We start from the raw sequence: 27,073 nt of genomic DNA, 5'->3' as shown, positions 1-27,073 counted from the left end.
CCAAAGGAAGGAGAAAAATGTACCCAGTGTGGACTGTTGCAAAAGTTCCCGTTTTCAGAGCAGATTGGCCTGAAGGTAATAATCTGTGGTGGAGGCTAATGGGCGCTGGACTTGGATTCTGGGTTTGAGCTCTGGCTGTGCAACTTACTGGGTGTGTGACCTTGGACAGGTCACCTAATCACATTCCTCATCTGTGAAATGAGGATAATGAAACTCAATACAGTGGTGGTCATGAGGACTTAATGAGATAAGTCCTCCAAACATGTGAACATTGTGAAGGATTGTACAAATGCAAAGTGGTATTTTTTCCGGCAGATACTATTCTTGTACGAGTTCTTGCTAACACACCCCATTACATTTCTGAGTCAAACTAACTTTGGTAACAGATCATGGAAACAGTAAATCAGGGGGAGATTAATGGGATGCTCTGGGCCAGCGATGACTTGGCGCTGTGTGCCTGCGCACACAGTGATGGAAATTGCACTCAACCTGCGCGTCTTCCTTTCAGAATCATAGTTCTGGTCTCCCTGAGGAAAAGCTAGACCAAATGAATGCATAGCGTGCTGACGAAAGCTTAGCTGCTGGCGTGGGCATAGCAGAGGTTCTGGTGCATAGCCTGCTGGTGTGTGTGATGTAAATACTCCCATAGCGATGGCCAGTTTTCCACTGCCAACATCACCGAATGTGAGCTTGGGAGGGGATATGCCATAGCTCGCTGTTACACCATATTTCCACTATGCAAGTGGGTGTAAGTAACGTCAACTATCCAGGTAATAGTAGAGTAAAATAACTAGGGAGTGATGTGTCTTTAATATGATTTGTGTAACTGTAAGTTTGCATACTTTAGTTTTTATTAATGGCTGTGTTTAACACTTGGCTCACAACTTGAACAACCAGCTCTTGCTGGCCGCCACAAGCTGGCTCCCACATGCCACTGTTTCTCATTGGCTATGTGAAAGCACAGAACTGCGCCATGAATCAGCAGGTTCAGGACTGTCCCGGAAAACCAGCGTGGGGAATGCAGCCATCAATGGATTTTTATTTCTGTGGACTTTGGATGAGCCGTCTGTGCTTGGTCCCACATTTCCTCCTGTGTTCCCTTCGGCTAACAAAATGAGTATCGGCTCATGAGAATGGGTCATGGGTCTAGTTACTAGGGTTAGTATTTGAAATTGTTTCAACTTTTTATTTTAAAGATTGTAAAGATTTAAAAAGAGCAGAATTTTATAGGATCTTATTCTGGTCATTAAGAAAAAAATCTAGAAAATATTCCCAAAGAGAAGAATAATGTTTTTCTCTTAGCTATCCTAAATGCTCCGGGAGACTGTTGGGGCACAAAGGTTAAAATTTAGCCCATATATGGAACATGCTGGGAAGAGAACCTCCCAGTGACCTGCACCTCCTTCCATAATCAGGTGATTCCTTATGTCTGACCAGCCACATTGCAGTGGTGGAAAATTTGGGAAGCCTGACTGGGAACACAAAGGAAAAAAAAAAAAGTTGTCAAGGCAGCTTCTATAATCAAAATCATTAAAAGATCAAAAAGCAAACAAAACCAGTATTTCAGATACTGAATTATTAACTTACTCCTAGATGTGTTTCAGGCATCGGGCTTATTTTGAAGAAGTTTGTAAGAAGGCTACAAAAACTTATAGACCCATGATATTTGGGCCAAGCATAGGTTGGGGGGGGGGCGGTTGGAGGAGTTATAGGAAAAGGAATGGTTTCACATCAGAACCCCAAATTGAAAATTATACTTTCTTGTAGGTTAATTGCCAAAAAGCTTATCTTAAAATTCGGTCCCATATGCAACCCAAATATTGCATTTTGTTTTTCTGAGAAGGATGTAGGACATGAATGCCATGGGCCAGATTTTCAGACATGCTGGTCGTCTATTGTCAATCTGGTAGATGTATTTTCAGGCAAATAATGTGTCAGTGTCAAGCCTTTTAAAATAAAACAACTTGCCATAATTCTCCTATCTGATCATTGGTAAGTCATGTGCTGTTTATGTGTTGGGGAAATGTGTGGTCTTTTGGTAATTCTAAAAAAGAAAGTCTTCTTCAAGCAAAAAAAAAAATGTCATATGGTATTGTTTTGTTTATGAATTCACTCAGATAAAATTTTGTAGACTCTTGAAAGAAAATGGTTCTTACTTCTGTTTTAGTGTGTTTCCATTCAGGGGAGCCGTGAGCCCGCTGTGGCAGTGATTCTCATGTTTCTAGGGGCCAGCACCTGGAGGTTCCCCGACCCCACTCTGAGTTTCTGATTTAGCAAGTGGAGGTGAGACCTGAGGCCTGAGTATTTGCATTTCTAACAAGTGTCCAGATGATCATGATGCTCCTGGCCCTGAGGATCACACTTTGAGAACCACTGATTATTTTTTTATTCTTTATTGATTGTGGTATTACATATGTATCCTTATTCCCCCATTGCTCCCCCATCCCCCAGTTCATACCCTCTCCCCCCTAGTGTCTGGGTCTATTGGTTAGGCTTATATGCATGCATACAAGTCCTTTGGTTGATCTCTCCCCCTTACCCCCACCCTCCCCTGCTTTCCCTCTGAGGTTTGACGGTCTGATAGATGCTTCTCTGTCTTGGATCTGTTTTTGTTCATCAGTTTATGTTGTTCATTATATTCCACAAATGAGTGAGATCATGTGATATTTATCTTTCTCTGATCGACTTATTTCACTTAGCATAATGCTCTCCAGGTCCATCCATGCTGTTGTAAATGGTAGGAGTCCCTTCCTTTTTACAGCAGCGTAGTATTCCATTGTGTAGATGTACCACCATTTTTTAATCCACTCATCTGCTGATGGACACTTAGGCTGTTTCCAAATCTTAGCTATTGTAAATTGTGCTGCTGAGTTCCCTGTAAATGTTGAAGAACAGTATGGAGTTTCCTCAAAAAACTAAAAATGGAACTCCCATTTGACCCACTGATCCTACTTCTAGTAATATATCCCGAGAACCACTGATTTTTAAGGTAAAGAATGGGTCAGGAAAGTGACCAGCCAGTCAGTAAACATAGGATGGCCATTAACAGCACATTAGGCATTCTGAATTCTAAGAGGGGAGGACATTAGGCCATCTTAAAAACAATTTATGATTGGCAGTTTCTATCTGCAGGCTTCTCCTAAGCTCAGTCCTAACGTATGTTTCAGACTAAGTTGCTTCTGTGTCCATGAGTGTCAGCTGGGGAGACCAAGTTCTATCTTTGCGCTTGGCAACCTCCCCCCATGACCTGTCTCTGCTGTTAACATTGGCATTTCCCCCAGACTGAGTAGCCTGAGAGCAGCCATCTGAAAAGAAGGCAGCAAGGTTACCGGTGATGGCGCGACAGTGGCATTTCCACTGCCAGCCAGGCAGGCGGCTTCCGCGTGTTCTGATCACCCTGGAAGGGACCCTGTGCTTCCTTTGGGGAAGCAGTTTTCTGCCTGAGCGCTGCTTCTCCGCCTCCGTGCCCCTCCCACTGAAGTCATCCCACAGAGCCTGATAACTGATGCTGTTTCCCCTCCAGGAATCATTCCTGGGCTTTTGGGGGGCAGAGATGCCAGGCCGGCAGAGGCTCCGTTGAGGGGTGCTAGCATCTCCTGTCTGGGATGCTGGGCCTGAGAGTACAGAAGTAAGAATCTAAAGGGAAGAGAGGCCTGGAGGCTGCAGTAAAGCTGTAGTCAGGGAGCCACTGCACACCCGCCTGCCATGCCGAGGGGGTAAGGCTGGTTCAGAGGACACATTGCTTTTCGAGAGCTTTCCAGAGCCTTCCAGAGCCAGCATGCTTCCTGAAAACTCCTCCGATGTTCAAATGGTCAGACTCCAGCATGACAGTCAGGAAACCTACACTTCAACGGATACCCTCTGCCAGAAGGAACAGATAGCAAATTCACGAATCATAGTTAAACTCCAGTTTCTCCAGTCACAGACAAACACGTTACGTTCACAAAGTGGATCCCAAACCTCGCTGATCAAAATCTTATGGGGGATTTTTGGAATGCCATTTCCTTTGCACCAACCCAGACACTTTGAGTTGCCCAGTTGATGGGGGATGGCTGTGAACCTGTGTTCACTATAAGATGTGCTGGTGATTCTGATGGGTAGTCATGCTGGAGAACTTCTGGTGGATCCCTGCCTGGTTTTCATGGTGATGGTTATGCAGCTGCTGTGTTATAGGGAATGCAAAGAAAAGTTTCTTTTTAAAAGAAACACAGTAAACCACAGCTATAATAATGTTGATGTGAATAGGGTTCTCTCTCTCTTTTCTTTTTTGTTAATCCTCACCAGAGTATATTTTTCCCATTGCTTTTCAAAGAGGGTGAAAGGGAGAGAGGGAGGGACAGAGAGAGAAACATCAACATGAAAGCGACACATTGACTGGTTGCCTCCCACACACACCCTGACCAGGGGGTGGGGAGCAAACCCAAAACCAAGGCACATGCCTCAACCGGGAATCAAATGTGCAAATCTTCATTACTTGGGCCAATGCTTTAACCACTGACCCACACCAGCCAGGGCTGAATAGTGTGCTCTTGTTTTCAAAAGGCCTTTAGGAACATGATTGATGTTCCTCACCAAGTTCCTGAGAGGTAGGTGACAGGACATGTAGTATTGGTGCCATCTTACAACAGAGATGCTGCCACAGAGTGGAGCCAGAATGAGGTCCCATCCTTCCTGTTACCTGTCGTTTGTGCTTGCCACTCTGCCATCTCCGTTGCTTGCTATTGCATGTATGTGTTTGTTTTGGGTACTTTGAGTCTGGTCATCTCGCATTTCATGAATAGATTACTGCACTACTATGGGGTCATTGGGGCGAAAGTGGAGGCGGAGAAGACAAACAGAAAACAGATGGAAGCTAAGGTACACCCAAGGGGCCTCACAGCCCAGGCTCTAAACTGGGGAGCAAGGCCAGAGCTCCCCACATGCAGGGCTGGGTGCTTATGCATACATACAGTGTAAAATCGAGCATCTAAAGAGCAGCTCAGTCCAGGAGAGGAAGTTATTTGCATGCATACCATTCAAAACTGTACAAAAAAATGTATGCACAATTACAAAGGTCGCAGTGGAGTCCAAGGTCCAGGCCAGGGAGGGTAATAGCAATCATTCAGGAAGGTGATAGGCAACAGATATTGAAGAGACAATAAACAGAACACCAGAGCTCAAAGGTAAGAATTTCCATTGCCAGAAGTTCTTGGGGAGTAAAACAAGAGTTTGGGGTTATAGGTCAAGAATCTCATCATCATTGAGAACTGGCATGAGGTGAATGTGAGTCTGCAGGTTGTGACCAGCTGCTAAGTCCAGAAAGCTCAGGTGAGCCAGACATTATCCTATATAATAAAGAGCTAATATGCTAATTAGACCGAACTGCAGAACGACCTTCTGGACGAAGCTGGGGCTGCGAGGGCCTACCCTTGCACGAATTTCATGCATCGGGCCTCTAATATATATATATACTTTGTTACATCACGTTGAACAAGCCTCACTTTCCTTATCTGTAAAATAAGGAGTTGGCAAATTAATAGTCTGTGTACAGTCCTAGCAGCAAGGAAATCTATTGGCAAATGAATAGCAAGTGCAGTGAGCCTGTGAGAGGGCTGACAAGAAGTGCGTGTATTCAGAACCCTTTAACACTGATCCTGGGTCACTGTAACTATTGCAAGTGGCACCTCCTTTTGTGGGGAAAGGATTGAGCAATTAGTCGCAGCACAGTGCACACACCACCAGACCATGAGCCCCGTCGTTTGTAATAGAGCAAATGCGGGGCCCATGTTAGTCAGGGGACTCCGGAATGTTTAGTTGATGCCTCCCATTGACCCTCTTATCTTGGCTGCTGTTGTGTTCTTATTCTCCAGAAGAAAAATGAACAGAAGGCGGGTCCCAATGCTAGCTTGTTATCTGCTGTGTGCTTCTTGTAGTGAAAGGATTGCCGGTAAGCTTAGAAACCAAGACTACTGCCTCCCCTTCATTCATTCAGTATCTTTACAACCTAGAGGAGACAAGAAAAATAAGGGCTCTCAGACAGAAGCAAGTAAAATAAAATTGGGAAGCAGGTCTACAGTAAACGCGGTGTGCCGCGCCTGCCACTCGGCGCTCCTCCTGCCGTTGCCCCTGGAAATGTGTGCCTGTGTGGAAATTTTCCAAGTATTCACTACCAAGGCATGCTAATGTCTTCCTCATTCCGGCACATCAGGCTCAGGAAAAGAGAAGGACAATGATTAATAATTAAGTAAATGAAGCATGGGTCAGATGGACAGTATTAAGAAGGAGGAAGAGAAATTCTCTTGTCCTGTCATTGAAAACAAAGATGGTGATAGACCTTTCTTACAATCATGTGTCCAGAGCTTACTTGCATATACACAATTATTTCATTTTGTCTTCACAGCAAACCTGTGAAATAGCTCTAGATGCCTAGATTACAGATACTCTTAAATTAGAAAAGCTTAGTAACCCATAGGCAGAGGCATGAGAATGCTACCCCAAACCACTCGAGGTCATGAGCATTCCACCAGCTGGGCTTTGTGGCCTCCCGATGCCTCATGTTTTCCTAATTCCATTCAATCATGTCAGCTCTCTGCTATGGTCTATAAAATGCCAACAAAAATCACTTGCGAAATTCCCAATGGTAACAACATCAGACTCCCTTTAAAAGACACATACTAGACCCGTTCTAATATATTTAATTTGAAGTAGCAGAATTTCCCAGAACCCAAGTTCAAAAGTACACCTCCTTGTGGTCTTGGGTCTTGGGAGAGTCCACACATCGTATGTAAACTCATGGAAAAGGTTTAAAGTTGAGGGCTCCGTGTGATCTGAAAGGGATGGATGTTTTCGTTCTCAGCATAACTATTCTAACTCCTGCCCCAAAGCAAAAATGTTAAAATACCTAGTGCTACTCAAAGGGGAAAAAACCACTGGAGCTTCCATTATTTCCAGGAATTTATGGTTTTGTGTGAAAAATTACTCTCAGGAAACTTGTATTTTGGTGGCAGAAGCCTCGGCAAGAAGTCAGTCAGATGCACATCCTGAGTTGTGCGCCGTTGCGGCTGACGGGATGCTCCCGGGACAGCAGCTGAAGGCACGGCACGGGACCTGCAGTCTCTGTCCCCGTGGCTGCAGGTTCTTTGGTTCGGAGATTCCATCAGTGGTCCAGGCTCTGCCCGGCTCTCCGGCATCATCACGCTCCCCTGTGCAAACCAGGATCATCGCCCCGCATGAAAACTAGGCTCGTTGTTCAATGGTTAAGTCTGCACTTGGGGTTCGGGGAACCTGGGCTCACACCTTGTCTCTCCACTCATTGGTATGTTGCTTTTTTTCTCTCTGCATGAGTTTGTTCATCTGGGAACTTAAAAAAGTACCCACCAAAGGTGGTGTTGTGAAGATTCAGTGATGTGTTAGATGGCACCACCTGGCATGCAGTGGGTACTCAATAAACGTTCGCTCCCCGTATTACTGTTGCAGACATCCCCAGGTATAAATAAGACCCTGACAGAGGATGTCTGATGACCTGATTAGATATTTTATGTCGAGAGAAGAATTAAACACAAAGGGACCCTGCCATCTGTTTAGAGGATGTTTGAACCGCACTGTGTCATAATGAAGCAGGCAGGGCAGTCCTCAGCTACCAACACTTTCTTGCTCATTAAATACAATTAGCATCCCTGGTCTGTCGCTATCCCTACTTCTAGCCATGTCCCCGTGTTATTGCAGCAATCAGAATACCCCATTCCCCCTCAGGTGGCCCTGGGTTGAGAATCACTGGCAAGCATAGTCTGAGCTCAACTCTGACCCTAAGTAGCGGAGCACCACCTCTGCCCGTGGCCAATAGAGAGATCTTATTCTCTGAGCATGTGAGGGAGAAGTTCCGGTCTCTCTCCCTTGTCTGTTTCCTGCAGCACTCAGACATGTTCAGGGATCCATAGGGGCTGTAGCCGGGCTTTCTGATGCCTCTGCAGGAGCAGCAGTGACTGAGGGAGGGAGGCCTTGCTTCGGCTGCATCTGTAGGCGTGTTCTGTGAGCAGGACTCTTGGTTAGTTTGGGTGGGTCCATGCCCACCATTGAGCCATTAACCTACCTAATCACTCTGCAATTCAGCAATTTGCTTGACCCCCTTATTCCAGAGGCACTTATTTAACAAACTAACATTTATTGTATATCAGGTGCTGTTAGATACATCATACTATAACAACTAAGACATGGCCCTTGTCAGCAAAGTAACACATGGAAAACAGGTCTCTGTAAAGGGATCTCAGGGGTGGTATTCTGTTCCCACTTAGAGGCGTTCAGTCTCTGAGCCTAGGGACCAAGGCTAATTGCTCTTTCTATTCACCGTTTAGACCTGAGGTGTGTTTCTTTATTTCTTCCCATTCGGCTCTCACTGTACTCCTTAGGAAGAGTGTTTCTCCCTCACCAGGAGCCGTGGGCAGTGCCAGAGACGCAGCCCAGGTGGCGGGTGCAGCAGGAGTGGCTTGGGGACTCCCACAGCCGCTTTCCTGCCCCCAGAGGAGCACAGCATGGCGCACATGTGCTGCTTAGTCCCAGATTTCTCTCTGTTTCTTTTATGTAAAAGTTTTAAGATGATGAGAGCTCTGTCTGATCCGAACAGGGATGTTGAAGTTCTCAGCATAACTATTTTAACTGTCTTGTGCCTTTGCAAATATGTTACAGTGTTCTGAGCCACCGCCAGCCCTGGATTCCCATTTCTCATGGTTAGGGCTGTCACCGCTCCCCGGCAGTCTGCACGGCAGAAGCGGGAACACGCGAGGAACTAGGTGGAGACCTCCTCACAGCGGAATGCTGTCTGCTCAGGAAGGGCGGGGTGGCAGGAGGAGTGATTGATGGGAACTTAGTGAAACAACCGTCACTTAAATATTTTTGCACAGATTCCTGTGGCTTCTTTGCCAGAAAATATAATAATGACAATGCAATCATGCAGACTGCTGTAGAGCCTGGAATGTGCCGTGGCGGGTGAGGATTACTGCTGGTTCTCTTACCCCAGGCATCTGTCTGAACCTAGAAATTCTGTATCTTGGGGAAGATTAATAGCCTTCAGGGTGAAGGAGAGGACAGAGACCCTCCCCGGGAGCATGACAGGGATGGCGGTTGGTGATAATCAGATGAATGGACGGGGCCCTGTATCAGGAGGGAACATGTGTTTGGGATTAGCATGTTATCAGGGAAATGTTTGCCCTTATCTTCTTCTTTGAATAAGTTACAAGCTATTTTTCTTCTTTCATGAAGGCAGAGTAGTAATTCAGAAAATGTTGATATCTTGTCAGATGGAAAAAGTTATTTTTGTGTGTCTATTCAAGTTGCCAAATCAACTGATGTGTACTGGGTGTCAACTGTGTGTAGGGGATTGGAGAGAGCCTCCAATGCCAACTTTAAGATTTTTAATGTTACCCTGGAGCAAAAATGGGAAGTGGAACCCTGGGTTAGAGGGAAGCTGTGACATTGTTTCTCCTGTACCCTCTGTGTGAATGACATGTGCTCTCTCGCAGTGCCAGGAGCCCCCCTCCCTCCAATGCGCCCATGCCTCGCCATCCTGTAACCCCGGCGTGCACTCTGCCTATGTGGTTTCCCTCCCACCTGGCTCCTCTGCATCATCCTCCCTGCCCCTGCATCAGAGCGGACCTCATGATGCCACGATAGCACTGGAGCAAGATCCTTCTCCCTGCCTGGAAAACTTGGTCCCTTCCCATCATCCTCCACCCTGTCACCAGAGTGACCTTTGTAGTATGAAAATGCCTTGCTTAACCCTTCAGAGGTTGTCCATGGCCTTCAAGAGATGCCTTGGGTAGGGAGGGTCACTGCCTCCCTCCTCTCCTGACACCTCATACTGTACACCCCGGATGCAGCATGCTCCCTTATGTGACTTCACATGCTCCTTCCTCGATCTAGAGCGATTTTCTCCTTGGTTTCATATGTAGTAATTCCTGTGTCTTCTCCAAAACTCAACATTGCTGTGACCTCCAAGGAGCCCACCCTGCCTTCTCCCTCCTGGTAGGATTTTTGCTGTTCTCTCGAATGTGTCTGCACACTGGGTACTGAGCTCCTTGAAAGCAAGAACTGTGTTTTAGATCTTCTAGTTCAAGTGTCTGGTACAGATTGGCAGCCAGTGAGCACTTACTCCATGAAGGGATACAGTCTGAAGGTTAAACAGAGGTGGGAATGGATATGAAGAGATGTCACACACTCTGTCTCTCGCCATCGGTGCCATTGGTGCTATCTCACATCTCTTGGTCACACCATCCCACGAAGGCCGCACACTGTTTCCCAGAGAACCTCTGGGGACTCACCCCATGACCACTTTTCTATCATGGTTCTCTTTTCATGGGGTCCATGCCCCAAACAACCAATGGGGGGGAGGATTTTTGAAAGCTTCGACTGTCGTGGATACATGGAGAGAGTCAGAAAGGGCGGATGTGTTTGAAGAAGCATAGATTCAACTTTCTGGTAGTGAACGATTAAATCATCTTGTCATTCAAACTGTGGTATCAAAACATCGTTATGTAAATTGCAATAGGACAGATGAACCCCTGAATTACCTGGGATGCACAAAGTAGAATTTAAGACCTAGTCTAGAGAAAATACAGCCCCCATACCTCATGACCTGGGTGTGACCATTTGAAAATTGCTGGTGTTTTGGCATTTGCTGATGTTTTGTTCACAGATTAGAGTTGCCACAGGTTCTCTCTTTAAATGGAGAATTCCTGTATTGACCCTAATAGTGAAGTGAAGTATCCTGTAGCTGTCACTGTGTTAACAGCCTCTGGTAAACAGGCTGATATTTTATTTGTGTGCTAACACACTGGCCGTTACTCCGCTGGCCAAAGAGTACCCCAGGTCCAACCAATTCCCTTGGGTCTCAATTCAGTCATCCACTTGGGTCAGGAAGGCAGTATCTTACTCATGTCTGTGCCAGCTGAGTGCCTGGAATTTAGATGTTAAATGAATAAATTGTTGCGGCAAAGCTATTAGCAGAATGATCTAATGACCTTAAACAGGGGAGTGTGTGTGTAGGCAACTTATATTTTAAGAATTATGTTTTAATAAGTAGTGAATTGAGTATAAATCCAATAGTAATTACCATTAATAATGGATGAAATATTTTGAGCATTTACTATGGGCACCAAGCTCTACTGCCTCTCGAATTAAGTGAAAGACTAAATTTTATAGGTTAAAAAAAAGAAAATATAATGAAAAGTGCACTTAGTGGCATTCAGAGCTCAGGAGGAGTGAGTTTGGGATGACCTAGTGTTCATCCGTAGAAGTCCTCCCAGTTCTGTTTGCACTAATGTGGAATGGGCCACGAATAAAAGAAAAACCTACCAATTCTAAACATTAGCAGTCCTCCCCCTCCCACACCACCTCGGGAGGACTAGTCTGCGCTTGCTCAGCGTGCTATTTCTGGTGAGGTCAGAAAAGTGACTGATTAAGAATGATTAAGCTTTGATTAGGCCACATTGCTTCCCAAGGGAAAAGGCAGTGGACAGTGGACGGGCCTGAGAGCGGCCAGGGCAGGGCCTGTGAGAGAGAGGGGGGGAGATGGGAGGTGAGAGGAGGCGCCATTGCCCTGTGAGGTGGCAACTGGGGAAGAGAAGTGCAGAAAGGCTGTTAGGAAGACTTTCTGTGCATGCTGCCATGTAGTGGTTCCACATCCTCCCCGCCATCCCCGCTCCTGTCTACCCCTGCTCTCCACATCTCTCCAGAAAACTTCCGCCAAGTTGATGTTTCCTTTAGGAGGGACACATGATAGAAGGCCTTTGTCCACCTGTACATGGGCCATAGTGACAAACATGGGAAGTCAGTGCCTTCCGTGACACAAAGGAATGGAAACTGGAAAGCTACTGTGCAAGAGTTTTTGTATTTTTAAAATTTAGGGTTTAGCCCAGCCAGAGTGGCTTAGTGGTTGAGTGTTGACCTATGAACCGGGAGGTCATGGTTTGATTCCCAGTCAAGGCAACTGCCTGGGTTGTGGGTTCGATCCTCAGTAGGAGGCATGCAGGAGGCAGCTGATCAATGATTCTCTCTCATCATTGATGTTTCTATCTTTCTCTTCTTATCCCTTCCCTTCCTCTCTGAAATCAATATAAATATATTAAAAAAATATGTGTTTTAATAATAGTTTAAAAATTCCTGTCCCCTCACCTTAGCTTCTTGGCATTGTTAATTTTCTTACTTAACCCTGTTTCCAGAAAAAGCAAAAACTACCAATGGAATTCTTAATTCCTCACTGGATAAAATTACTAGTAACAGCCAATTACCAATTAGTGGAGCCTGAATTCCATTCTGTATAACTCTATAAATCATTTTGAATAAACTTTCATTCTGTACAACTCAATATTTTAAAGCTGTAAGTGTAGACTTATCAATATAGAAATGTCAGTGGCTCTCATATCAAATGCTTTAATAGTAATACTCCATACCTGTGTGACACTGGGAACTTCTCATCCTAGCGGGATGTTTGCAACATACCTGAGAAATAGGGGAGTTGTTGTAATGCCTAGTCCGGATAACCTGATGATAGAGTTGTTCATGCTGGGAGAGGCAGCCCAGGGCACTGCACAATGCACCTGTCTTTAGCTTTAATATGAATTCTGTAGTTTGGGTGACTTGGCACCATGTGTGCTGAGAGGAATTGAGTGGTGTTGCTATCATTACAAGATAACTGAATTCCAGTTGCTGGATGGTGAAGTCATTCCTTCACACGGGGACAACACTGCATGCCTGCATTAGTTTTTCAGGGCTGCTGTAACCAAGCCCACAAACCTCACAGCTTAAATAGCCAGAATGTATTCTCTCACAGCTCCAGTGGCTATAAGTTCAAAATCAAGGCGTCAGCGGGGCCATGTTCTCTGCAGACACCAGGGAAAGGGCTGTTCCAGGTCGCTCTCCTGGCTTCTGATGGTTCCTTGGCTTGTGGCAGCACAACTCCAATCTTCCCTGTGTGTGTCTGTTTCCAAATTTCCCCTTTTTATAAGGACACCAGCCATACTGGATCAATACCCCCCCCCCCCCACACACACACTCTGATATGACCTCATTTTAACTAATTACATGGCAACAATCCTAATTCCAAATACAGTCGCATTCTGAGGTGCTGGGGTTAGGACCTCAACTTATGAACTTGGGGGGTAGAGACAATTCAACACGTAACAGTGCCTCCTAAGTGATAGTTTGGGGGATCAGGCCGAGTCTAGCAGCCCTGCATTCAACATAATCCTTGTTTGGGGAGATGAATGTCAACATTCATTGATTTCAGGGAGCAGAGCCCTCTGGAGTCTGTGATGTAACCTCACCCTCTCCTAAGAGTTATTTATGGCCTACAAGCCTGTGAACATTTGAGTGCTCATGTACAGAGAAGATAATCAGCCAGACAGATTTCTACACCCACTTCAGAGCCCTCATGCGGATCAGTCACCCACCCAGAGCAGCACATTAGATTTGACATCTGAAATGTGTCTGGCATTTTCAGGTAGCAAAGCCTTTAAAACATATCATATGGATGCCAATTTCTTACTCTCTCCCTGAAAGAGCCCAAACACAGAGTCCCAGACATAGATACCATATACTATCTGGCCCTCAGTTAACTCATCTGAAAAAAGAGCCTACTGCCAATCTTTCCACATTCCTGTGGATAATAAAGGGAATGATGTATGTGAGCTTTGTGAGTGATAAAGTGATATGTAAGTGAAAGGTATGTTGTTGTTATGACACAAGCACTATATGAGTTAGGCTGCCAACAGAGAGGCAGTCTTAGAAATAATGTCCTGAGTTTCTTCCTAGGCAGGAGTGGGCAAGTCATGCCTATGCAGGAGGTAGAATTTGACCCAAGCTTTGAAGACCAAGGTCATCAAGATAGTCAGAGGGAAGGAGACTGGCAATGGGCAAGGAGCATGTGCATGAGGGGCACAGTGGGCAAGCCCTATAGCCAGAACAGAGAGCTAATTGTGCTGAGTTGCTCTAACAAATTGGTACTTAGAGCTCAAATTTCTCAGTTGAGCCAAATTATTTGCCTTTTACACATACGTGCTGTGACTTATGATGATGCTTCATTATAACAAAGCTGCACCTCATCTAGACATAGGAAGTCACTTGCCATTCCCCAAGCACACTGCATCCTCTGTGCTATCAGCTCTACGCACAGGTCTCTCCAGTTATTCAGATGCTGCCCTCTCTCTTCAGTGACTTCTCACCTTCCAAGAGCTAGATCTCGTCCTCTCTGTGCCACACTCTCACTGCTGCTCCTGCACAGGCATGGTCTCCCCCCCCCCCCTCTCAGAGCGCTCCTCACCCGCCTCCACTGGGGCAGCATTCATGGCCGAGGTGATGGTTTGTTTGGTTCTGGTTCTATCTTCCCCATGTGACTGTAGGCCCCTGGAGAACAAGCAGTGTCACCTGTACATCTGTGACCTCCCAGGGCCTCCCATAGCCAGTTAATCTGACCCCAGTGAATGCTCAGTGATTGGAGGGACAGTGGGGAAAGAGAAGCTCTTTCAAACTCTGTACTTCATTGCACAGAAAGGCAGGTTCTTCGCCTATAATTTTTGCCAATAGGAAGAGCAGTGTCCTGGATTACCATCGGGAAATGAACTTGAGGGGTGATGAGACTTGAATGTGATCACATTACCAGTCAGCTGACTTGTCTACGAAAACCTTTTTGAGAGTGTCCCTCGTTCGGTCCAGTGGAATGGTCTCACACTTACTTCCTGTGAGGACAACATAATTTTGGCTTTGGCAGAAGCAGCGACATGTTCCTCTTTATTTGTAATTAAAAATCTGGTTTGTTTTTATTTTATTTGAATACGGGAAAATTTTATAGGGTAATTCTTGGGGATACTGGAAATAAATTGATGGGAGCACTTGTGTGAATGAATGGATGAATGAATGAATGAATTAAACAATTTTGAAACCTAGGTCCCTGCAGGTATTTCTTTGTACGTCCTCACCTTTTGCGAATGTCTGCAGTTCTCTGTGCGCGGTAACTTCCTTGAGCAAAAATAACTGCAGTATGACAACACTTTTCAATTGAACAGCTCTAAAGACAGATTATTTTGAGACTGAAAAGTAGAATTTGGTGTCAACATGTTTTTAAAAGTGATTTCAGAGTTTGCCAACGATTATTTAAGTGTCAGGAAAAAAATAATTTAAATGGCATTCTTGAGAAATTTATTTTTATATTCTTAGTTTTTATGAAATGAAGGGAAACTGGGTCTTAAAAAGCTAAGGTTTTGAAATGAAGAGGAAAGGAATAAGCTGGTGTGACTTCCTTTCTCTTTGAAGACACTCTGTGTCCACACTGTCCCTCAGTGCTCTCCTCCCTCCAGCACTTTCTCTGTTCCCTTCATGTCATCGCAGTGTGCGGGGCTAATGGTGGGGGCGACAGGGCTGTGGTCGATTTAACCTGCAGCCCATTCTAATTCATAAAAATCTACCCCAACTGATAATGACTTTTGCTGGATTAAATGAAATTCTTTGGGTAGACAGACTAGTCAAAATATAATCCCTACAGACCCCAAGCAAACATTCATTTCTGAGATGCTGTGGGCATGAAGGAAGGATTTAGTCCTAAGTACCTTGGGGTTTTGTTCAGTCCAGAGTGTAATTTCTTCCTCTTTTGCCTGTAGCCATTTCCTTAACATTACTGAAAGGATATTTTTCCTAATTAAGCATGGAAATTGATTGTATCTTGCCAGGAGGGTTCTTCCTAAGTCTGAAGATATTAAAGATTTCATGAGAACTGCATGAAAAATGTCTTCCTGAATCATTTACATTTCCCCTTCTGTAGGCTTATGTAACCATGCAGAAAATCTAATAATAAGTGTGCTATTAGTGTTCCGTGTGCCATACTGTAGGCTGCAGCGCTGGGGGGGCGGGAGGGGGTGGAGAAATACCGGTGCCCAGGGTGTGTGATCGCATTCCCTTGCACAAGTGTCTGAAGTAAAGCCCTGCTGGGAAAGCTATAGCTAATTGGACAGAGAGTCCGTTTTTATCAGGCTTCTTTTTTGAAGCCTGTTTAGCCTTTTTTCTTTCCGAGTCGGAAGGAAACAGGAGCCATGGAATAGATTCACAGCGGCGCACAGCCGCTAGAACTATTTTGATTCTCAAAGCAATGTTTGTCTAACACAGGTGACAATGCCAACCCAAGTCAGAACAGGGCACAGACAGCTAACCTGCGGTTGGAGAGAGGCCTTAAGTTATCATCATGGGAGGGCAACAAGTAAGTCAAAACAAAGACACAGGCATTGTTATCAGTGGAATTTCCCCAGCATCCATTTAGAAATCGCAAGGAGATCATACTGCCTGTCCTTTCTCAAGTCCCAAAATTCAGTAAAGGGTTCCATCCAAGTCCCCAGAAACTGCCGTGATCGTCCAGGTGATAGAGCAAGAAATGAAGAATTTTTTTTTTAATTCTCCTATTTTTCTAACCAGGCTTAGAGGGACATTGGTGGACTAGAGATACACACTCACATCTGTAGTTGAAAAAGGAATTACAGTCGGCAGCTGTCTCCCAAGACACTTTTCCTATAGATACTTCCTCTGGACCCTAAGCCACGGGGCTGTGATTCTTGAAGTTGAACTATTTGTGCTTGGGAAAGAGTTTTCTCTGTAGATAGCTCAGTGGTGGGAATCAGTGGAGTGGAGCCTGGGCAGTAACGTACGCCTTCCGAATCCTGCGCCTTCCTGGTAATCCCAGGGCTTTCCCGGGCCTCTCTCATTGGTGTTCTTTTCATGAGGTGATGAGGTCTGAGCACGTCCTGGCTCTCCGCTGGGGCAGGGGAACTGTCTTGGCTTTACAGCAGTTGCCTGTCTCAGGTCCTCCCTCTGCAGACTTCTGCAGGGTCTCCAGGAATTCGGGGGAAGGGGTGCCTTTAGCAGAGCTTGCTGCTGCCAGGAAGCCCATCGGGTTTTTTGGATTCCTGTGAAAGTCAACATTTTCAGGGGTTCGGGCTAATGCGATGCTCTGCTCTTTCCCTTGGAAACATTTAAGAAAACATGCAGTTTTCACCAAAGGTATTATTTATTGAACAGATGTATTTCTCTCCCTTTAGACGTTCTTCTTTAAAGGTATTCCCATAATACTTGTGCACAGGGGTTTGGTCCTTTAGTCCCAGCCCCCGGTTTATCTCAGTGTCAGACAGAAGGGGGAGCAGCTGATCTTTGGGGAACACTTACCCTGCTGACCTCACAGGTGTCCTTTCAATACTGCTCACCTGGAACAGCGCGCCATTGGCGATGCAGCCCCATTTACACCTTTCAAGACCTATCCCTGTGAACGGATGCTCACTTGCACCTGTGGTATTTGATGACGGTCCAGAGGAGCTCATTAAAGAGAGCGCTGGACAGCGTGCGGGGCGTGCCTCATCACCCAGTCCGAGGCGGGCTCTGTGGAACTCGTTATAGAGGCGTTTATAGATTGTTAATGAAAGGATTAGTGTTGTGCTAAACCTTTTTCGGGTTCATCCGTTGTGGGAAACCAGATCTGCTGTTTAAGCAGGCTTGCACTAGGGTTTTATAGTAAGAAAAGCTGTTAAGCTACTGTTACTCCTAATAAACCCTCTAGATTGCTAATTGACCTTACTCTGCAAAGTTGCGCTTAACTAAATGTGATCTTGTTCTCCAGTTCTGTTATGTGTGAACATTATTCTTTCCAACTGGATTGGAAGCGCCTTTTATTAACAGGGACGTTGTCTTTTTACCCCCGCCCCCCTCCTAAGAGCGTCTGGTGCAGTGCTAGGTACATAACAGATGCTAAGACCTTTGTGTATTGAGTGGTAGCTGCATTTTTAGAATGCCATTCAGTGTGTTATCACATGGCTTATGTCCTGGTGATTCATGTAAAATGTTGTACCTAATTATAGAAAACTCTGCTGTTACATGTTGATCTGGAACCAGGCTGTCATCAGCAGTAGGAAAGGCACTGTGAAGCTCATATGGACGGGGAGAGCATAAACAGGTCTAACCTGGCAGTGATGTCATCAACCGGATAAAGAAATGGCTTCCAGATGGGAATGGCCAGCATTCCTTACCAAGAACCGTGGGTGGAACAGATCAAAAGGTCTGTTTGCCATTTTCCTTTTACTTAACAATCGCTAATAATTGCCTTTTGCCCACGCACATTCACTTGTCCATAGAGCAGATAGAAAGTAAAGTAAGTAAAAATTGCATAAATGGGAAAACTAGGGCACAAACAAGAAATTCTAGATCACTTGACAGTGGCGGCTAGATCAGTTCCCGGTGGAAACCATACTATCAAGGTATCATTGATATAAAAACGCAGCTGATGGCTGCAGACCTCTGGGAGCAGAATGAGCCTTACACAAAGGTGTGCACGGGCAGCATGGCCAGGACAACTCCTGGGCCTCCTTGAGGAAGAGGTTGCCTGAGCCTCCATGAAGCCCTGCACCCGCTCCACGTGGGCCTCATGTTCAGCCTCTTTCCACACGCACCCTTCTTGCCATAGAACACTCTTGTCCCTGCATTCTCCACTCTGCCACAGCCGCATTGAAAGCATCTACACGATTAATACTTCCATAAAGGAATCGATTGATTGTGTACATGGGCCGTCAGCATTTCAGAAATGACAGTCACTGCCAGCCGTCACGAAATGGAATCCACGTTACCCACGTTGACAGGTTTGGGGCTAGATGGATGATGGACTGAGTGGAGTCATATTGCATTTCTGTGATGGAGGGCTTCCATTAGCTCATCCGTCATTCCACCTGTGAGTTCCTTCCCTGTTCTCTCTCAACCTCTTTTTTCATTCTCTTGTTTCTCTCCATATTTACTGCATCTTTTAATTGCCTTTCCTCTTGTTTCTTATTGGTCTTGCCTGGGTCTGGAGAGGCTGGGGAGGCGGGAAGGTAAAGGCTCTATGCCTGCTTGTGATCTTTGTAGATGTTCATATTTCTAAGTGAATATTCATTTTTAATTAACAAAATATTTGTGTGAAGTTGAGTATTTTTTTAAGCGATTTGGATGGTTCCTTCTTATAAGTGAATTAAATGCTGTTCTTGGAGTATGGTTTACACCATTTGTTTGCTTTGTTAAACCATTTTTTTGGGTTAAAAAGTAGGTTAAGCTCAGCTCTGCTCAAACTTATTGCATTTCCCCTATTTCTGAGGTTCTGGAATATAAGCTTCCAACGTCAGGGGCTCTGTCTTGCCACCGCCACATCCCTGAGCCCGGTTCCTGGGATGATTCCAGCAGCTTGGGACTCAGTCAATATTTGCTGATGGATTAAGATTTCACTCCATTAATTTATATGCCAGAATTAGTTACCATTTTCCAAATGTTTTTGAATTTGACAGTTAGTTACAAACTGCACTGCAAGGTGTTTTCCAGTTTTATTTTATATCCTTCCTTTCACTAATTTAAAAAATAGTTGATTTCATCATATAATTCTAATTACAATACAGTGTTAGTGGAAGAAAGCAGAATTTAAAACGATATTCAGAATTACCCCAATTTTATCAATATATATAGATTTGAGTTTAAATATATAAGCATTATACACTATATATAATTATTATGTATAACTTATATGTTTTACATACATATGCCAAAACATAATCAAAATATAAATATCAGATAGATCAGGCTGGTTTGATTGTGAGCAGTTTTTATATTTTTTAAATTTCCTGTATTTCCAGATATGAACATATTCTGTTTTATATCAGAAAAAGTTAACTTATACATTAGAAATATTCATTTTGATGATAATCCTGACATCTGAAAACAACACATTTTTTTCTGTAGTCGTCCTGGCTTTTCTGAAGTCCCTGTGTGTTTCCTAGTTCCTTTCATTCCATTACTTAGTTTTTCTGTGTTTGCTCTTGAAACTGTCTTAAACCAATGGAAAGCAGTTTTTGTAGCTTTAGCCCTCTAATAGATCTATACCTTTCAGAACTTTGTTATTAGTGAAAAGAAGAATGGATACAAAAGAAAAGCAGTTACATTTTAAAAATATGTCCAGAGGGTGAATGTGGCAGAAAGAGCTCCTTGTAAACTTGACCTAACGCGGCTGCCATGCTGTTCTCTGCTGGGTGGCCGGAGCAGAGCGCTGAACCTCCTGAGTCCAGTCCCCCTTCCAGGCCCTGTAACATCCGTAACACCCACCTCCGCACGATTCCCGGTTGGAACACATCAGATAATAATGTGTGTGAAAGTGCTTTGAATGACAAACAGGACATTATTACCACCCATAGCATTATTTCCCTGCCTGTAAAAGGCAGAGAGGTAAGATGCAGATGGTCTCTTGGCACAGGAGCGGGGAAATCCGTGTTTTTTTCTGCTGTGCCCTCCAGCAGGAAGAGTCAGAGGTAAATATCATTATTGCTCTTCATAACTTACAGCCTCGCGGTTCATGACAGGCGATTTCTCGGGTTTCTTTAGCATTTCAGAGACCATTATACACAGCAGTCATCCTTTGCGAAGGTGGAGTAAACTCATTATTCAAGGCAAATAGTCTCAAGTCAAGGAAGCAGCCCTGATGGAATGAAATGAAGAAGGGCAGTTTACCTTACAGTGAGCTAGCTAGCATTTAGGCCGATGTTGGAGATTGTCAGTGATGCTTGTGGAGGAAGGGGAGTTTAGAAGACACATGTCCTATTACACATCTTTAAATCCCTGTAATGCTCAGAAGCCGAGAGTGAAACAGTAGATGCGTGCAACTATTAGAGATTAACCCCATCCGTGGGATTCACCAACCAAGTAAAACTAATCACATAGTGTGAGATTATGACTACTTTTCCACGGCTCATTCCTTTTATTTGAAAGGATGTACAGTGTCCTTCCAAACTCCCAGGCCATAGCTCAGGGACAAAACATCCTATGTTGGATATTTGGTTTATTGGTCCACCTGAGTGAGCAGAGATATTACTGGAGGTGGAGCAGGAGAGCGGAAACCACATATTGCCCATTCCTCTGTTGCTATTTTCATTTTGAATATTAAAAGGTGACAACAGGGATTTTAAACCGGTAGACAGTTTGAAGTGACTATAACATGGGAGGGGAAAGCTTCTTTTTATTTTAATGGCCATAGAGTGATTTGTGGGGTGAAGATTATAGGGCGGGGGCATGGGATGGGGACACAGAGAAGAGACAGTCTATTTATTTTTCTTCATCAATTGAGTTTAGTGAGTTTTTATCCGTTTAGTAATGCCGGTGAGTTTCAGAGGGTTATCCTATTAAAGAGCGTTTAGGGATGTGTTTGGTGACTACGCTATGTTGGCTGTCTTGTGTACATATTGAAGTAAAGATACCTTTTAACATTTCAAATACTGACTCATCCCCCAAATTTGAAAATCTCCATTTAGCACTTTCTAAACATCATTCAAGTTATCCTAGCTTCATAGATTTATGGAATCAGATGCAGAGTAAGACATGTGCCTGCTAATGAACATAGCAGGAAAGAAAATGTTCTCAAGTCTATTCATTACTCTACCTCTTTCTGTTTTTTATTGTTTAATATCTTATTCCTTGAATATGTGTGATTTGGGATTAGCTGGGCCCATTGGAAGACCTCAGAGGTTCAGAAATCCACAGACTTGTGAAATATAAAACCATATTCATTTACACAGATACCGACGGGCATATAAAATGAAACCTCCATCATCTCTCTTTAGCAGAAGGAGATTAAATAGGAGTGTAATTAAGTTGCCATCTCTGCTTCCCTGATTGAGACATTTATCAAAGTTGATCTTTAATCATTAGGTTCCTTATCTGTAGAATGAAGTCTATTGTGATGTCTAAGGTCAATTTGTTACAGGATGAGGGACAGTTTCATCAAATGAATGAATAAATAAATAAATAAATAAATAAATAAATAAATAAAGGCTAAAAAAAAATAGAAATTTATTTTTCCCTCACATAAAGGAGGTTGTGAGGCAGGATCCAGGGCAGATGTGGCAGCTCCGCAGGCTCCGGGACCTGATCCTGACTTGCTCTTCGGCCATCCTTAGTGTATTTCTCAGGTTCAGAATGGCTGCCAAAGCTCCAGCCTTTGCATTAGCATTCCACAAAGCAGGATGAAGGAACGGAGAGGGGCCTGGCCCAGTTTTGTTTCCTACACTTCAGCCAGGATTTAGTTTCAGGACACCCAGCTACAAGGGAGGCTGAAGAGCAAGGCTTTGAGCTGCACAGCAATGTGTCTAGTTCAAAATGAAGGTTTCTGCTTCTAAGGAAAACGGGAGAATGGATATTGGGGCAAGCAATTATTACCACAATTCCTAGGTCAAAAAAACATAGTCTGGTGGGAAATTTTGACCTATGTAGTCAAGCCTGAACGTATATCGCATATGTACAAATCAGGCAACTTGAACTATATGCCTTTATAGCTTTACCCCTTATTTAGACCCGTGATTGTATTTTTAGGCCTAGATTAGAATCATCAGGCCGGTGTGTGTGTGTGTGTGTGTGTGTGTGTGTGTGTGTGTGTGTGTGTGTACACAAAATCTTCTCTGTAAGGGGTGATGGATATAAGCAGTCACTCAGCAATTTAGAGCTGCCCCTGTCTCTCCCCACCTCCCAAGTGTCAGCATACACAATGTTACTCCACAGTCCAGGGGTCCTCAAAATTTTTAAACAGGGGGCCAGTTCACTGTCCCTCAGACCGTTGGAGGGCCGGACTATAGTTTAAAAAACAACAACTATGAACAAATTCCTATGCACACTGCACATATCTTATTTTGAAGTAAAAAAACAAAATGGGAACAAATACAATATTTGTATTTGCATGTGGCCCGTGGGCCATAGTTTGAGGACCCCTGCTCCACACTATCAACACTTTGGATGCTTACTAGTAACTGGGAAGGGAGCATGTTTTCCATAAGAGTTGTATGCACCTGCTAAGGTTACTTGAGGTCACAAAGCTAATAATAACTGCAGTGCTGTTGGTTGTGCTACTGTGAAGACAGGTGTAGAGGCTGAGAAGGGGAGGAAGGTACCCAGGATAACTGAGGGAGTAAACCACTGAAAGTTACAATTCTCTGGTTTTGGCTCTATGCATAAAATCATTCTAAAAGTAAAAGAGAAGAAAAAAACAATCTTGTTTTAAGTTCTCCATCTTAGTAACTCATTGGAACGAGGACTCTTCTATTCTGGGCCAGAATCTCCAGGGCACATTTGTGACATGTTGCATGTGGGTTGGTTGGAGGTTTGGGTCTGTTTCATTTAATGCATTTTTAAGTGTCTCTGAGATTTTTGATCAACAAAACCCAAGAGTCCCTTTGGTTATATTTCAAGTCCATTTCTGCTCTTGGTTGTAGCAACGAGGTCAGTTGATAGGGTGCCGGAGCCAGAATTCAGCTGGGTGGCGAGTTCTGAATTAATGTGGCACTGCTGTGTGATATAATGTCGTTTCCTAGGAAACTGCCAGCATCTGGCTAACCTCCAGGAGGACAAGTGGTCAGGAAGGTGGAGGTGGTGTAAGAACTGTTATTGTGTTTTTTAACAGGCAGACATGTCATGAAAATTCATCATCATAGAGGTCCCCTTTCTATATACACAAGGCCTCACAGGTAATAAAAGGTAGACAGCTGAGATTGTTTCTTTAAATGTTGCTATTTGTCTGATTTAGATTTAGCCACAAAAACACACATAATCCCTGATGCTGAGAAGAGGTCAGAATGAGGGGGGGAAAACAAATAAGCAGAAAATAAATGTTTTTCACATCGGTATAGATGGGTTGTACATATGGGGACTGTCTGGACCCACCATCAGCAGGTATATAAGTGGGTGTGACTAATATCTAGATGCAGACAGAACTGATTATACATAAATGCAGAGAAGCAGTGGGAGGTTCCTATAGTGGAAGGAAGGGAAGGGAAGGAAAATGTAATTGTTAAATATGAGGTCATGCCGGGTCGTTTGGGCCCAGTGGGGTTCCGCTGCCTTACCTACACCCTGCTTGTAAACAGTTTGCAAGCTTGAACACACGCGTGACTGGACTCTGTGCTAGGAATGGATTAGACTTGAAAACTAGATGAAAAGTAAAATAATTTCTCAAGAGCATTTCTACTTGGTTATGTTATCATTTCCTTCAACTAGCTGATCTGGCTAAGACCTACGGACATGAAGCCCCCAGATGCCATTTAGAGTTTCTGTAGGATAAAGCAGAAGGAAGAAGAAATACAATCGCACAGTTTTAGTCCTCCTTCCTCACCTGTGTTTGTTTTTGTTTTTCATCAGTGCTGATTAAGATGACACACCTCTGTGTTTTCATCCCACTCTGCGCACATGCCTAGCGTAGCACCATCACGCTGGAAGACAGGGATCCACATTCGGGCTGTAATCAGGGTCTCCCTCTGCCCCCTTCTGATTGGACACTCTGTGAAAGAGAAAGGCACCTGGTCATTTCTACATCGTGTCTCTCACCCTAACGCTCTACCTCAGTGATGGCGAACCTATGACACCTCTGACATGCGAACTCATTTTTTTGGTTGATTTTTCTTTGTTAAATGGCATTTAAATATATAAAATAAGTATAAAAAATATAAGTCTTTGCTTTACTATGGTTGCAAATATCAAAAAATTTCTATATGTGACACGGCACCAGAGTTAAGTTAGGGTTTTTCGAAATGCTGACACGCCGAGCTCAAAAGGTTCGCCATCACTGCTCTACCTGGCCCATCCAATGTTTGTTGAATAATCTGAATGGATGGGTTCCTTTTTAGTTTCATATATGGGATGTAAATAGGTTACATTAATGACCATGTGGGTTCATGCTTATGCCACATTGTTCTATTGGGCAAAAAGCCTGGGCCTCTGGAATATTGGGTTCTCCTTGAGCAGTAGGGAAACCATGCTTTATTTTTACAGCCTAACTTCGGCATGAACCTGTTTCACAAATAGTGCCCCACACTTCGTCACATGCAGGCCGTTCAACTGGGGCAATTATTTATTGTGAATGAGGTGGGTAGTCTGCCTGCAGTTTCATCAGCTGCCCAAATGCCAGCGTTCCGTGTGACTCAAGCACACGGTCATCGTACAGGGTCCACCTTTAAGAGACTGTAGCCAGCAAACTGAGTAAACTTGACACTTAAGTTTTGAGCTTGGAAATTAAAGCCAGCACGTTCTGCCAGAATGCACTACCTTATAATCTAAATAACTCCTAGGGCCTGCTTACTAGGGTTGTCCTGAGAAATTCCCACCAACTTGGCCATCTCTGGTCCGGACTGTGTTTCAGAATCACCTGCCAAAAAGATTTCAGCAGATGTCATGGCCCCAGGAAGCCTGCTGCTAGGAGTTACTTCAGTAGGCTACCAATGAAGGCACGACCCCCTTTCTGGGCTGCAATGAAATGCTCACCAACTCACTCCTAGCTGCACTCCCCACCTGCAGTCAAGAGACAAGCCAGAATGAAGAGAACGCTGGCTGAGAGGGAAAAAATGAGTAAAATTTGAGAATACAGTGAAAATCAGCTACTTTACATGATGGGGGTGGACACATGCCCCCTCAGGATTGACCCACTTTATAAATGTCAGAAGAAACTCCCTCTCTCTGTGGAGAAAAACTTCGCCTTCTTCTGTGGTTAGACCAACCACGCTGACTAGATTGACTCATGTCTAAGAGCACCAGCTTTTGCTTCTTTGTCCCATGGGTTAAGCCCCACCTCACACTTGATTGGCTTTTCGTGGAACCTTGAATCGACCTCAGATTTCGTTGTGTCCTTCTGTGGAGCATCAGGCACCAGGCAGACCACATCCCAGAGTATTATTCAGCACTTGGGATTATTACAAGGTATGATGCTTAGCACAGCATGGAATTAATTACTGTAACAAGTACTTGGTGTGTGCCTGTCAGGTGTGTATCGGGCACCGTGCCAAGGTCCATAGTCTGGGAAGAAGAAAAGACACATGCTTGCCCTTGGGCAGCTGCACGTCCACACGTGAAGAGATTCTGCTTTCCCTGTTTCTCCTTGTATATCTGAAACCGTGAACAGCCAGCTGACATCTAGTAAGCATCCGTTTTCCCAGAAAAACTGTTAGGGGTGAAATAACTTGGTAAGGGAGATGAGGAAAGCAGAAAGGGGTTGGGATAGAAATGGGGATATATCGGTACAAAGAAATTCCATGTATATTATGTAGCTCTATATTTGTGCCTGTGAGTCATCTTATTTAATCAGATATTAGAATAGTAACTAAAAGAGTGCTTATTTAAATGATCTGCTCCTTATAAAACTCTAGCATTTAGGAAGTGCGCTATAGATATTAGCCATTACTATTTCTACTTCTTGTTGTAAATACATAGCAGACACTCAATAAAGGGTTGCTAAGTGAGTGGAGAGGAGATTAAATTAAGAGAGAGGAGAGAGAGAGAGAGAGAGAGAGAGAGAGAGAGAGAGAGAGAGAGAGAGAGAGAGAAACCAAAGCGAGAGCAACGTTCTCACATTACATTCTGACAAAATTGGTCTGGAAAATTATCCCAGCTTACCTGCATAAGCTTTAAAAGGGTTTCTGTGCACAGTGCCCTCCATTTAAAGAGGAATGACATTCACATCTCCCCATCTCCAGGGTGCTGCTGGCAGGAAGAGCCAGGAACATGCCCTTTTGTGTCACTCGGGAGGGGAGAGGTGATAAGAGGAGCTGACCCGAGAGGAGAGGGGTGATGGTGCTAATGGAGGCCAGGGTGGTGCAAGGGGGCTGGGGACCAGGACCAGAGTGTGAAGACAGTGCTAATAAGCGGACATGCAGTGACCTCCCTGGAATGTCCCCTGATGCCAGCCCTGCCCTTTTTCTGAAGTGCCAAGACTAGAACCAGCCTCTTGCTTTAGGGGCATAAAGCTCCAGACAGTTACAAATGCCCTGCACGCAGCACTGCTGCCCTGCTGCCCATATACCTCTCCGTAGTGAGGCCTCTGTGGTCTCGCATCTGGATCTCCACGTTGGTCTGAAGCAGCCTCAGCAGCTCCGCAGGGCGCGGGTGCTGAAGGTCTGCAGGTGTACTCGACCAATTTACCAAAGGGAACTAAGGCCCCACGTCCGAACAGGAAATTCAGGTGCGAGAGTCCATGGAATCTTCTAGAGTCGCCCAAATTCATCAGGGGATGATGCAACTTGATACTACTTTCTTGTGC

The 27,073-nt window shown here is 44.5% G+C and overlaps 1 protein-coding gene across 14 annotated transcripts in view; it reads left to right on the top strand.

Moving 5' to 3' along the window:
* ATXN1 (ataxin 1) overlaps positions 1 to 27,073 on the top strand; it is a 422,285-nt gene that overhangs the window by 347,483 nt on the left and 47,729 nt on the right. The window contains exon 1 of one of the 14 annotated variants that reach the window (XM_059688706.1): positions 17,935 to 18,055. The exons of the other annotated variants lie outside the window; for them this stretch is intronic. The gene's annotated coding sequence lies outside the window, so the exon portion shown is untranslated. Of the gene's footprint in view, positions 1 to 17,934; positions 18,056 to 27,073 lie in introns of those variants that run through there. 14 annotated transcript variants of the gene reach the window in all.

The sequence above is a fragment of the Myotis daubentonii genome, chromosome 3 (genome assembly GCF_963259705.1).
Source record: "Myotis daubentonii chromosome 3, mMyoDau2.1, whole genome shotgun sequence".
Classification (NCBI taxonomy): Eukaryota; Metazoa; Chordata; class Mammalia; order Chiroptera; family Vespertilionidae; genus Myotis; species Myotis daubentonii.
This window is presented reverse-complemented; position numbering and strand designations above follow the sequence as displayed.